This window comes from Diplotaxodon limnothrissa, linkage group LG2 (assembly GCF_057381915.1).
Source record: "Diplotaxodon limnothrissa isolate DT_005_m linkage group LG2, D_limnothrissa_male_GT1.1, whole genome shotgun sequence".
Taxonomy (NCBI): Eukaryota; Metazoa; Chordata; class Actinopteri; order Cichliformes; family Cichlidae; genus Diplotaxodon; species Diplotaxodon limnothrissa.
The window spans coordinates 32,128,728-32,142,041 of record NC_140597.1 but is presented as its reverse complement, the minus strand read 5'-3'; the positions used below and the strand labels follow the sequence as shown (position 1 = coordinate 32,142,041).

Below are 13,314 nucleotides of genomic sequence, written 5' to 3'. Positions count from 1 at the left end.
TGTTATGGGAATTAAATAAACATGCGCGTTATAGATTTAACTATCCAACGACAATAAGACAGCATTATATGTATTAAAACACGGTGTCATTATCGATAATGACTTTTAAACGTCAGAAATTGCGCCATAATTTGCTCTGAGCACGCCCATCATTCTAAAAGGTCATCACTGTGGCTTCCTCATTTGGAAAATATAGAACACCCAGTAACTTCAGTGATACAATTCAGTTCCCTGCAATTCCTTGAAATCTGCTACAGTTTTGTCAAGGGCCTCTAAAGTGGGAAAACTACCAAAGAAATGTTTCAGGTGTTCTAGTTCTGAAAAGCAATTATTGTTTTCTTGAATTTTTAAAATTAAATCTTTCATGTTCAGTCGAAAGGTTGTCTGTTTCTGATTGATTAGATATTTTCAGTTTCAAAGGCAAAAGGGATAAAAATTAACATTAAACCATAGCACACTAACTGTAGTTTAATTTGTGATTTTAACAGATCACCTCGTTACTTGTTAGCAAACACATACAACAACGATCTCATTAACACACACACAGCTAGTTTGGGTGATGAATACACACGACAAATTTATGTTCTGTTTCTATTCAGCTGTTATAAAGAGAAAGTTTAACGCAGCACTTTGAACATATTTATATCAACGGAAATAAAGCTCTAAATATGTTGAGTCAGTATTTTTTGGAGTGTCTGAGAATTGTGAACTACTCTCAAAACAACTGTTTAAATAAACTCTTTCTTACCTCTTCAGATGTGCGTCTCCTATCAGGTAGCACTAGAGTATTTGCATGGCTACCCGGAACTATGGTAGATCCTATACTCATTCTGGGTCCAACTAGCATGTACCGCTTCTCTCCCGATCTGTACTGGATGCTGTGACACAGTGTCCCATCATAATTAGTCTCTGGCAAATATTTAGAAGTATAGTCTGTAGATTTGGAGCACTGCATCGCAATCAGAACGATGATGCTGACGAGAAAAAGCACAGAAACTGCGCCCAAAGTTATCATGAGGTAAAATATGACATTACTGTCCTCATCATCTTTTGCTGCACTTTTAACATCAGAAGCTGCAAAAGCCTCTTTGGGCTCCACAAGTTTGACAATCACAGTAGCTGTTGCTGAGAGAGAAAAGTTGCCGTTGTCTTTGACCAGTATGAGCAGTTTATGCTCAGCCTCGTCTGTCTCTGTGAATGAGCGAAGTGTTCTGATCTGTCCTGTATAGCGGTCCAAAGCAAAGAGACTATGGTCAGTCACTTCTTGCAGTGAAAATAGCAACCAACCGTTATATCCTATATCAGCGTCATAGGCTCTGACTTTAGTCACCAAGTGTCCTGCGTTGACGTTTCGGGGAATCTCCTCCACGCCTTTAGTCGAGCCGTTGGAGCTGAGTGGATACAGGATGACTGGAGCGTTGTCGTTCTGATCCAGAATGAAGACGTTGACTGTGACGTTGTTGCTTAATGACGGAGTTCCAGAGTCTGAGGCAACAACTTGGAACTGGAAAGTTTTCAGTGTTTCAAAGTCAAAACTTTTCAGCGCTAAAATTTCGCCATTATCAGTGTTTATGTTTAGAAATGAAGTGACTTTATTATCTTCACTTCCATCTCTGATAATATGATAGGAAATGCGCGCATTGTCATTCTCATCACGATCAGAGGCTTTAACAGAAAACACTGAAGCTCCTGGACTGTTCCCTTCAGTAACATAGAAAGTATATGGGCTGAGTGAAAACTCTGGACGGTTGTCATTCACATCGGACACCGTAACACTTATTGTGTTTTCAGATGATAGCGATGGTTGGCCACCGTCTTTTGCAACTACTGTTATTATATATTGTGACTGTTTCTCTCTGTCTAGAGTTGTCTTGGTTACTAATGAATACATTTTGTCCTGTAAAGATGGTGATAAAACAAAAGGGACATCATCAATTACACTACAAATAACCTTTCCATTCACTCCAGAGTCCAAATCATTTACACTGATAAGCGCTACTGTAGTTCCAGGTCTGGAATCTTCTGGGATAGAGCTGGAAAATGATGTAACCTCTATATCAGGTGCGTTATCATTCACATCAACTATCTTAATAATCACGCTTTTTTGTGTAGCCATTGGAGGCAGGCCTTTGTCTGATGCCTGAATTTCAATTTCGTATCTGTCTCTCTCCTCATAGTCTATTAACCCTTTTACAATGATCTCACCTGTTTTCTGATTAATATCAAAAAGCTTAAAGAATTTACGATTCACGCCATTGCTAAACGAATAAACCACATCCCCGTTGGGTCCATCATCTAAATCTGTTGCGTTTACCTGAATGACTGTTGTATCTACCGGAGCATTTTCATGAAGCATCACTGTGTAAACATCTTTAGAGAAAATGGGGCCATTATCATTTACATCTAAAACACTGACTAGAATATTCATAGTACCCGATTTCGGAGGTTTACCCCCGTCCATGGCCGTTAGTATGAGCGTGTGGCTTCCTGCAGTCTCTCTGTCTAAAGATTTTTGAACAATCAGTACAGGTATTTTACCGTCGTCTCCTGAGTCTTTAACTTCCAAACGAAAGTGGTCATTAGAGCTAAGTTTATACTGCTGAAGAGAGAAGGGGCCACTGTCTGGATCTCGTGCGGGTTGCAGCGGAATTCGCACGCCTGGTAGCACAGACTCAAAAATCTCCAGTGTTGTCTCTTTTTCAGGGAATGTGGGAGAATGGTCATTTAAATCCACCACTTCTATAGCAACATAATGAACTTCCAGTGGGTTTTCTAGCACCGTTTTCAGATTTATTGTACAAGTACTGCTCCGCTCGCAAACCTCTTCCCGGTCGATTTTTCTCCTCGCGTACAGGATCCCGTCGTTTTGATCCACATTAAAAAGAGGATCTATGGCACTAGTTACAATCCGGTATTTCCTGCCTTTTAGTGTGCTTTTCTCTAATCCCAAATCTTTTGCTACATTTCCAACCACAGTTCCTTCTTCAACTTCCTCAGAAATGGAATATCTTAATTGAGCCGATGCCACACCGCACAGAAGCATAGCGATCAAGCACACAACACTCCGTCCTTTCATCCACGTTCGGTCGCATCCTCTTTGTCCCATCATTAAAACAAAATTAACCAACTCTTCGCGGTGTAAGTCACAGTGTCATAAGAAAAGAGTCCAACACGCACATACCTATGAGATGCTTATTTCAAAAGACGTAACAAATCCGGAAAATTTGTAAAACGATCGCAGCATCCATTCAACTTATTCTGTCTGTAGGGAACCCAGGAGATAATAAAAATGTGGAACCCTAATGCAATGACGACAAGATACAGTCTGTCTTTTGCCAGCACACTGACACCGTGCGAATTCGTTGTGTATTGCAAGAAAGTCAAAATACTGCAGCTGTTTCCAGGTAATTCTAAAGGAGCATCTTTATTTACTTTGACTTACAGGCTTAGAGGAATCTGAAAATCACTTTTCCTCATTAGCTAATTACAAAGGTTCTAAGTAGAGACAGTATAATTAGATTCTGAAAAACGTTAGATGTTTCCAGATAATAACTTTAAATACTAATAGTCTGATATTTTTATACAAAATATTTATAGTATTTAAATTTATTTTTAAAATAATTTTCTAATCGGGATATGAATACTATCTCAAGAAAACGGACAGTGAATAACGGCTGGTCCAAATGCCTTTCTGTGAAGTTATAGAAGGTGAATGAAGTAATATGACTGCAAACTATTGCGTTCTCTAACATAAATGTCTTACCTCTTCAGATGCTCGTCTCCGATCAGGTAGCACTAGAGTATTTGCATGACTCCCAGGTACTATAGTAGATCCTATACTCATTCTGGGTCCAACTAACATGTACCGCTTCTCTCCTGATCTGTACTGGATGCTGTGACACAGTGTCCCATCATAATTAGTCTCTGGCAGATATTTAGAAGTATAGTCTGTGGATTTGGAGCACTGCATTGCAATCAGCACGATGATGCTTATGAGAAAAAGCACAGAAACTGCCCCCAAAGTTATCATGAGGTAAAATATGATATTACTGTCCTCGTCATCTTTTGCTGCACTTTTAACATCAGAAGCTGCAAAAGCCTCTTTGGGCTCCACAAGTTTGACTATCACAGTAGCTGTTGCTGAGAGAGAAACGTTGCCGTTGTCTTTGACCAGTATTACCAGTTTATGCTCAGCCTCGTCTGTCTCTGTGAATGAGCGAAGTGTTCTGATCTGTCCTGTATAGCGGTCCAAAGCAAAGAGACTGTGGTCAGTCACTTCTTGCAGTGAAAATAGCAACCAACCGTTATATCCTATATCAGCGTCATAGGCTCTGACTTTAGTCACCAAGTGTCCTGCGTTGACGTTTCGGGGAATCTCCTCCACGCCTTTAGTCGAGCCGTTGGAGCTGAGTGGATACAGGATGACTGGAGCGTTGTCGTTCTGATCCAGAATGAAGACGTTGACTGTGACGTTGTTGCTTAATGACGGAGTTCCAGAATCTGAGGCAACAACTTGGAACTGAAAAGTTTTCAGCGTTTCAAAGTCAAAACTTTTCAGCGCTAAAATGTCCCCATTTTCAGAGTTTATGTTTAGAAATGAAGTGACTTTATTATCTTCACTTCCATCTCTGATAATATGATAGGAAATGCGCGCATTGTCATTCTCATCACGATCAGAGGCTTTAACAGAAAACACTGAAGCTCCTGGACTGTTCCCCTCAGTAACATAGAAAGTATATGGGCTGAGTGAAAACTCTGGACTGTTGTCATTCACATCTGACACCGTAACGCTTATTGTCTTTTCAGATGATAACGGAGGCTGACCTGCGTCTTTTGCCGTTATTGTCAACTCATATTGTGACTGTTTCTCTCTGTCCAGAGGAGATTTGGTCACTAATGAATACATTTTGTCCTGTAAAGATGGTGACAATGCAAACGGAACATCGTCACCTAATGAACAAATGACTTTTCCATTGACTCCAGAGTCCAAATCATTTACACTGATAAGAGCTACTGTAGTTCCAGGTCTGGAATCTTCTGGGATTGAGCTTGAAAATGATGTTACCTCAATCTCCGGTGCGTTATCATTTACATCAACAATCTTAATAATTACACTCTTTTCCGTAGTTAACGGAGCCAAACCTCTATCTGACGCCTGAATTTCAATCTCATATTTATCCTTTTGCTCATAATCTAGCAGACCTTTTACAGTTATCTTTCCTGTTGACTGGTCAATATCAAAAAGGTTAAACACATTATTACTCACACTGTTGCCAAATGAGTAAACTACCTCTCCGTTCTGACTGTGATCTGGATCAGTTGCATTCACTTGTATGACTTCTGTACCTACAGGAGCATTTTCATTGAGCTTAACCGAATAAAGATCTTTTGAGAAAATGGGCGTGTTATCATTCACATCCAAAACATTTACCAAAATGTTCATGTCTCCAGATTTTGGTGGCTTCCCCCCATCTAGTGCCGTTAGCACCAATGAGTGACTGTGCGCTGCTTCCCTATCTAGTGCTTTTTGTAAAACCAGTATAGGTATTTTACCATCATCTCCTTTATCCCTCACTTCCAAACGGAAGTGGTCGTTGTGGTTAAGTTTATACTGCTGCACAGAAAACTGACCACTGTCTAGATCCCGTGAAGGTTTTAACTGAAATCGTGCTCCGGGTAGAACGGATTCTGAAATCTCCAGTATTTTATTTTCCTCTGGAAAAACTGGAGCATGGTCATTTATATCTAGCACATCTACTCCTACGTAATGGACCTCCAGTGGATTTTCTAGCACAGTTTTAACATTTATCACACACGTACTGCTCTTCGCGCACACCTCTTCTCTGTCGATCTTTCGGCTCACATACAGGATACCATCGTTCTGATTTACGTGGAAAAGGGGTTCAGCACCGCTAGAAACAATCCTGTACTTCCTTGTTTTCAGTGTGCTTTTATCTAATCCTAGATCTTTTGCGATGTTTCCAACAACCGTTCCCTCGTTAGTTTCCTCTGAGATTGAATACCTTAATTGTGCCGACGCCAAGCTCCACAAAAACAGGACAACAATGCAGATGACATCGCGTCGTCTCCCCATTCCTTTCTCATGTCCTCTTTGTTCCATGGTTACACCCGAAAGCATCAGTGTCACTTATAAGGGCAATCCAGCACTGCAGCGATCCAATACAAATCGTCCATGAGTAAAGAACAATCACCCTTTTCCTAAAACAAGCACAAGCACGAACAGCGTATTCCCAAGCTCAGAAACGACTGCTTTAATATCCAAACCGGGACGCTATCAAGAGGCTCAATCAAAATGCAACGATAGAAAACACATTTAATGCTGCCTCTTTTCACTATACTGACACCTTGTGAGCAAAACAATCACTACAGAAAATCAGAACTATGTGAAACTTAAATCGAAAGATCAAACTCATGTGTTATTCTTATTTTGAAGTTTTCGACATAAATTGAGGGGTATTTGTAAATAAATTATAAGGTAGTGCACTCTTGAAAAAACGCTCAAAGAAAAAAAGTATCTGAAAGTGTGGAGAAGATTCCCTCTAAATGACCAGTAAATTAAATTACTTCATGTCATTAAATTTGATTTATATATCATATCAGTTACAGCTAATAGAGCTCTGTTGGGACTGTTTACTGTGAAGTGAGCATAAACATGGTCAGGACCATGGACAGCACATGCCATAAACTTCAAGAATTTCTAGCTACATTTTCTGACAATATTACATTTCCTACACAAGTCACCAGAGGAATTTTAACTTTTTGTAGTCTATTGCTACAGTACATTCAGTCAGTTTTGTTTGCAGACTGATCTTATCTGCTACTACCAGAGAAAATATGGTCATCTTGGGTTATGAAAGATAATGTTCAAGAAAAAGGACATGAAGACAGCATGAAAAGACAGACAATGACGTTTCGTCTATTTGTTCTTGTCCAGTTCAAGCAACTGAGACCTACTAACCGCCTAATCATAAAGGAAAATGTAATGACCAACACACAAAGTTTGCCAAGGTAAACAAATGAGTACCCCTTTTTCTAAAAGTATGCTAAGGCCATAGAAAAGTATATACCATAGAGTATGCTTGGTCAAAGAAATAAACAGTATTGTGCATAATGTTAAAAGTTCTACTTAAAAGCAGCAAATCCATGTCATGCCAAATCATCAAAAGAATTCTTAGTTTTACCATGATCACAATCTCGTCATCATTTTGACTAAAAAGTTATCCAACTCAGTCAGACTCAGTGAAACCTATTCAGGTAAATTTAAAAAAAAATCTTTCTTTCTTTCTTTCTTTCTTTCTTTCTTTCTTTCTTTCTTTCTTTCTTTCTTTCTTTCTTGTTTTTTTGTTAGGCTGTGTTGAAATAGTAATGTCTTTTTTCTGACATACATTTGTCATAAAATAAAGGTTCACACTAAACAAATCAGTTTGTGCCTGGTGCATATTGATGCATTTAGAGTAGGTTTTGGGAAAAAGGTTCTTTAAATATGCCTTACCTCAGATGTCTTTCTCCTATCAGGAAGCACTAAAGTATTTGCATGGCTTCCTGGTACTATAGTAGATCCTATACTCATTCTGGGTCCAACGAGCATGTACCGCTTCTCTCCTGATCTGTACTGGATGCTGTGACACAGTGTCCCATCATAATTAGTCTCTGGCAGATATTTAGAAGTATAGTCTGTGGATTTGGAGCACTGCATTGCAATCAGCACGATGATGCTGACGAGAAAAAGTACAGAAACTGCTCCCAAAGTTATCATGAGGTAAAATATGACGTTACTGTCCTCATCAGTAACTTTTGCTGCACTTTTAACATCAGAAGCTGCAAAAGCCTCTTTGGGCTCCACAAGTTTGACAATCACAGTAGCTGTTGCTGAGAGAGAAACGTTGCCGTTGTCTTTGACCAGTATGAGTAGTTTATGCTCAGCCTCGTCTGTCTCTGTGAATGAGCGAAGTGTTCTGATCTGTCCCGTATAGCGGTCCAAAGCAAAGAGACTGTGGTCAGTCACTTCCTGCAGTGAAAAGAGCAACCAGCCGTTATATCCTATATCAGCGTCATAGGCTCTGACTTTAGTCACCAAGTGTCCTGCGTTGACGTTTCGGGGAATCTCCTCCACACCTTGAGCAGAACCGTTGGAGCTGAGTGGGTACAGGATGACTGGAGCGTTGTCGTTCTGATCCAGGATGAAGACGTTGACTGTGACATTGTTGCTTAGTGACGGAGTTCCAGAATCTGAGGCAACAACTTGGAACTGAAAAGTTTTCATCGTTTCAAAGTCAAAACTTTTCAGTGCTAAAATTTCCCCATTTTCAGAGTTTATGTTTAGAAATGAAGTGAATTTATTATCTTCACTTCCGTCTCTGATAATATGATAGGAAATGCGCGCATTGTCATTCTCATCACGATCAGAGGCTTTAACAGAAAACACTGAAGCTCCTGGACTGTTCCCCTCAGTAACATAGAAAGTATATGGGCTGAGTGAAAACTCTGGACTGTTGTCATTCACATCGGACACCGTAACACTTATTGTCTTTTCAGATGATAACGGAGGCTGACCTGCGTCTTTTGCCGTTATTGTCAACTCGTATTGTGAATGTTTCTCTCTGTCCAGAGGAGATTTGGTCACTAATGAATACATTTTGTCCTGTAAAGATGGTGACAATGCAAACGGAACATCGTCACCTAAGGAACTAATGACTTTTCCATTAAGACCAGAATCCAAATCATTTACACTTATAATAGCTACTGTAGTTCCAGGTCTGGAATCTTCTGGGATAGAGCTGGAAAATGAAGTAACTTCAATCTCAGGCGCATTGTCATTCACATCAACTATCTTAATATTTACACTCTTTTGTGTTGATAGAGGAGCAAGACCTTTATCTGAAGCTTGAATTTCAATTTCATATTTGTCCTTCTCCTCATAGTCTATCTGCCCTTTTACAGTTATCTCACCTGTCACAGGGTTTATGTCAAAAAGCTTCAATAACCTAGGATGAACAACACTGCTAAATGAGTAAACGATATCTCCGTTTTGACTGTCATCTAAATCCGTTGCATTCACTTGGACGACTACTGTACCTACAGGAGAATTTTCATTAAGCGTAACAGAATAAACATCTTGGGAGAAAACAGGTGCGTTATCATTAATGTCCAAAACATATATTAGAATTGTCATCTCTCCAGATTTAGCAGGTTTGCCCCCATCCAGGGCCGTCAGTGCTAATGAATGGGTTCCCGCTGCTTCCCTATCCAAAGATTTCTGCACAATTAATATTGGTATTTTCCCATCTTCTCCCTTATCCTTTACTTCTAACCGAAAGTGGTCGTTTGAGCTAAGTTTATACTGCTGAATGGTAAAAGGACCGCCGTCTGGATCTCGTGCGGGCTGTAACGGTATACGTACACCGGGTAACGCAGACTCTGAAATTTCCAGCCTTTTCTCTTCCTGTGGAAAACGAGGAGAGTGGTCATTTACATCCAACACCTCCACTGCAACGTAATGTATCTCCAGCGGGTTTTCTAGTACAGTTTTCAGATTTATTAAACACGAAGTGCTCTCCGCGCACACCTCTTCTCTGTCAATCTTCCGACTCACATACAGGATACCGTCATTTGGATTTACATGGAAAAGCGGATCTACATCACTATTAACAATCCGATACTTTCTCTCTTTTAATGTGCTTTTATCTATTCCCAGATCTTTTGCGATGTTTCCTACCACAGTCCCTTCGTTAACCTCCTCCGAGACAGAATATCGCATCTGCGCCGAAGCCACAGTGCACAAAAGCACAGCAGCCATGCAGCTAAGGAAAGATCCTCTCCCACTTCGCCTCTCGTGTCTTCTTTGTTCCATGGTTACACCCTAGATCACAAGTATGCCTTCAGATAATCGATTGCTGCAACATAACGACAAAATCCAAACGTTCCTTATATGAAAATACTCATCTTCTGTCTACAATGACGGACATAATGCCAAAGAAACACGGTAGTAAGCTCAACAACGGCCGCGAAAAAAGAAATGGAACCAAACAACCCTGGTGGGAAACTCGTGCAAGGCTTCCTGTTTGGATTACACTGACACCACGCGATCTGCGTTCTCACTGCAGGGAAAATATTATAACAGATTTTTTCATGTTTGACAAAAAAAGTGACACAAATCTCAAAAACATCAGAAGGGTCGGCATAACATTATACAAGAAACAGTTATTACACGACAAAATAAAGTGATATGAGTCAACACGCTGCGTTAACATCAGTGTAAGTATAAAAAATATTTCAGGTCAATAGAAACTCAATCAAGCGAGTCCAATAAAGAACTGCTAATGCTGTGCACTACAGTGCTGCCTGACACATGCTGAGGCTTTTGGATTGCTCAGGCTCCTTATTTCATTTATGCCAGTGTTTTAAGCAAAAGAAGGTTGGGAATAGAAGAGAAGGAAACGGAAAAGAAGAGAAAACAGTGGAGATTGTGGAAAAAAAATCCCACGTTCATCACTGTTCAAAGACAAATTGCAAAAGTTGTTTTTTGATTACTTTAAGAATAGTAAATATTCACGACCTTGTCGTCATAAATGGTTAGTTCGTTACGAAGCATGCCATTAATTTCATCCCAGACGCGCTACTAATAAAACAAATGTAAGGAAGGATTGAGACCAGGAAATGTGACGCAAATGTCTTACCTCCTCGGATGCTCTCCTCCTGTCGGGAAGCACAAGTGTATTTGCATGGCTGCCAGGTACTATGGTAGATCCTATACTCATTCTGGGTCCAACTAGCATGTACCGCTTCTCCCCTGATCTGTACTGGATGCTGTGACACAGTGTCCCATCATAATTAGTCTCTGGCAGATATTTAGAAGTATAGTCTGTGGATTTGGAGCACTGCATTGCAATCAGCACCACGATGCTGACGAGAAAAAGTACAGAAACTGCGCCCAAAGTTATCATGAGGTAAAATATGACATTACTGTCCTCATCATCTTTTGCTGCACTTTTAACATCAGAAGCTGCAAAAGCCTCTTTGGGCTCCACAAGTTTGACAATCACAGTAGCTGTTGCTGAGAGAGAAACGTTGCCGTTGTCTTTGACCAGTATGAGCAGTTTATGCTCAGCCTCGTCTGTCTCTGTGAATGAGCGAAGTGTTCTGATCTGTCCTGTATAGCGGTCCAAAGCAAAGAGACTGTGGTCAGTCACTTCTTGCAGTGAAAAGAGCAACCAGCCGTTATATCCTATATCAGCGTCATAGGCTCTGACTTTAGTCACCAAGTGTCCTGCGTTGACGTTTCGAGGAATCTCCTCCACACCTTGAGCAGAACCGTTGGAGCTGAGTGGATACAGGATGACTGGAGCGTTGTCGTTCTGATCCAGGATGAAGACGTTGACTGTGACGTTGTTGCTTAGTGACGGAGTTCCAGAGTCTGAGGCAACAACTTGGAACTGGAAAGTTTTCAGTGCTTCAAAGTCAAAACTTTTCAGCGCTAAAATTTCCCCATTTTCAGAGTTTATGTTTAGAAATGAAGTGACTTTATTATCTTCACTTCCGTCTCTGATAATATGATAGGAAATGCGCGCATTGTCATTCTCATCACGATCAGAGGCTTTAACAGAAAACACTGAAGCTCCTGGATTATTCCCCTCAGTAACATAGAAAGTATATGGGCTGAGTGAAAACTCTGGACTGTTGTCATTCACATCTGACACCGTAACGCTTATTGTCTTTTCAGATGATAACGGAGGCTGACCTGCGTCTTTTGCTGTTATTGTCAACTCGTATTGTGACTGTTTCTCTCTGTCCAGAGGGGATTTGGTCACTAATGAAAACATTTTGTCTTTTAAGGATGTTGATAGAATGAACGGTACATCTTCATTTACACTGCAGATCACTTTTCCATTAAGACCAGAGTCCAAATCATTTACACTAATAAGAGCTACTGTAGTTCCAGGCCTGGAATCTTCTGGTATTGAGCTTGAAAATGATGTTACCTCAATCTCAGGTGCGTTATCATTCACATCAATTATCTTAATATTTACACTTTTTTCTGTGGTTAGAGGAGCCAGGCCTCTATCTGATGCCTGGATTTCTATTTCATATCCGTCCTGCTCCTCATAATCTATTAAACCTTTAACAGTTAATTGTCCTGTTAGTGAATTAATATCAATAATGCTTAATATGTTTTGATGCATACTGTTGCTAAATGAGTAAACCACATCTCCGTTCGGGCCATCATCCAAGTCTGTTGCATTTACCTGAATAATTGGTGTTCCTACCTGAACATTTTCATTTAGTGTCACTGAATAAACGTCTTTAGAAAAAATAGGCGCGTTATCATTAACATCCAAAACTTTTACGAGAATATTCATGTTACCAGATTTTGGTGGTTTACCCCCATCAAGTGCTGCCAGTATTAGTGAATGGCTTCTTGCCGTTTCCCTGTCTAAAGATTTTTGAACAACTAAAATTGGTATTTTTACGTCATCTCGTTTATCCTTAACTTCCAAACGGAAATGTTCGTTGTTGCTAATTATATATCGCTGCACGGAAAACTGACCACTGTCTCGATCCCGGGCGGCTTTCAGCTGAAATCGTGTCCCGGGCAACACTGACTCTGAAATCTCCAGTGTAGCACTATTTTCCGAAAAAGTAGGTGAATGGTCATTTACATCCAAAACTTCCACTTCAACATAGTGGACCTCCAGTGGGGTTTCTAGCACTGTTTTCACATTTATCACACACGCACTGCTCTGCACGCACACCTCTTCTCTGTCAATCTTCCGACTCACATACAGAACGCCATCGTTTGGATTCACGAAGAAAAGGGGATCATCGTTACTTGAAACAATCCGATACTTCCGGTCTTTCAACGTGTTTTTATCTAATCCCAGATCTCTTGCTATGTTTCCAACTATAGTTCCTTCTTTAACTTCTTCAGAGATCGAATATCGTAATTGCGCTGAGGCTAGAGTCCACAAAAGCACAGCAGCTACACATCCTACCAGACATCCTCTCCTCATTTCCGACTGGCGTTTTCTTTGTTCCATGGTTCTATCCAAAATCACCAGTAATCCATCACAAATAGTTTTTTGACCTTTAAAAAAAGACTCCAGGGGTTACCTGATTACAAATACTCCCTTTCTAAACAGGTAAAATGAGGCAAACGCAGACTAGAATAAGAACAGAAAAACTGCGCTAATGTGTTACTGAGGCTGGTGTGAGGAGGACGGATTACAAAGCTATGACGACAATATATTGAGCTGCTGATTTTTGTTATCGCACTGACACCATGCGAGCAGGTGTCTC

General features: G+C 40.3%; 4 pseudogenes; all 4 read right to left on the bottom strand.

The window, feature by feature from the left end:
* Window positions 1-715: 715 nt before the first annotated feature.
* On the bottom strand, window positions 716-3,106 carry LOC146638799 (protocadherin alpha-8 pseudogene; annotated as a pseudogene).
* Window positions 3,107-3,745: 639 nt separating this feature from the next.
* Window positions 3,746-6,121, bottom strand: LOC146638798 (protocadherin alpha-8 pseudogene; annotated as a pseudogene).
* Window positions 6,122-6,144: 23 nt separating this feature from the next.
* LOC146638797 (protocadherin alpha-3 pseudogene) lies at window positions 6,145-9,871 on the bottom strand (annotated as a pseudogene).
* Window positions 9,872-9,899: 28 nt separating this feature from the next.
* LOC146638796 (protocadherin alpha-3 pseudogene) lies at window positions 9,900-13,055 on the bottom strand (annotated as a pseudogene).
* Between the last annotated feature and the right edge of the window lie 259 nt (window positions 13,056-13,314).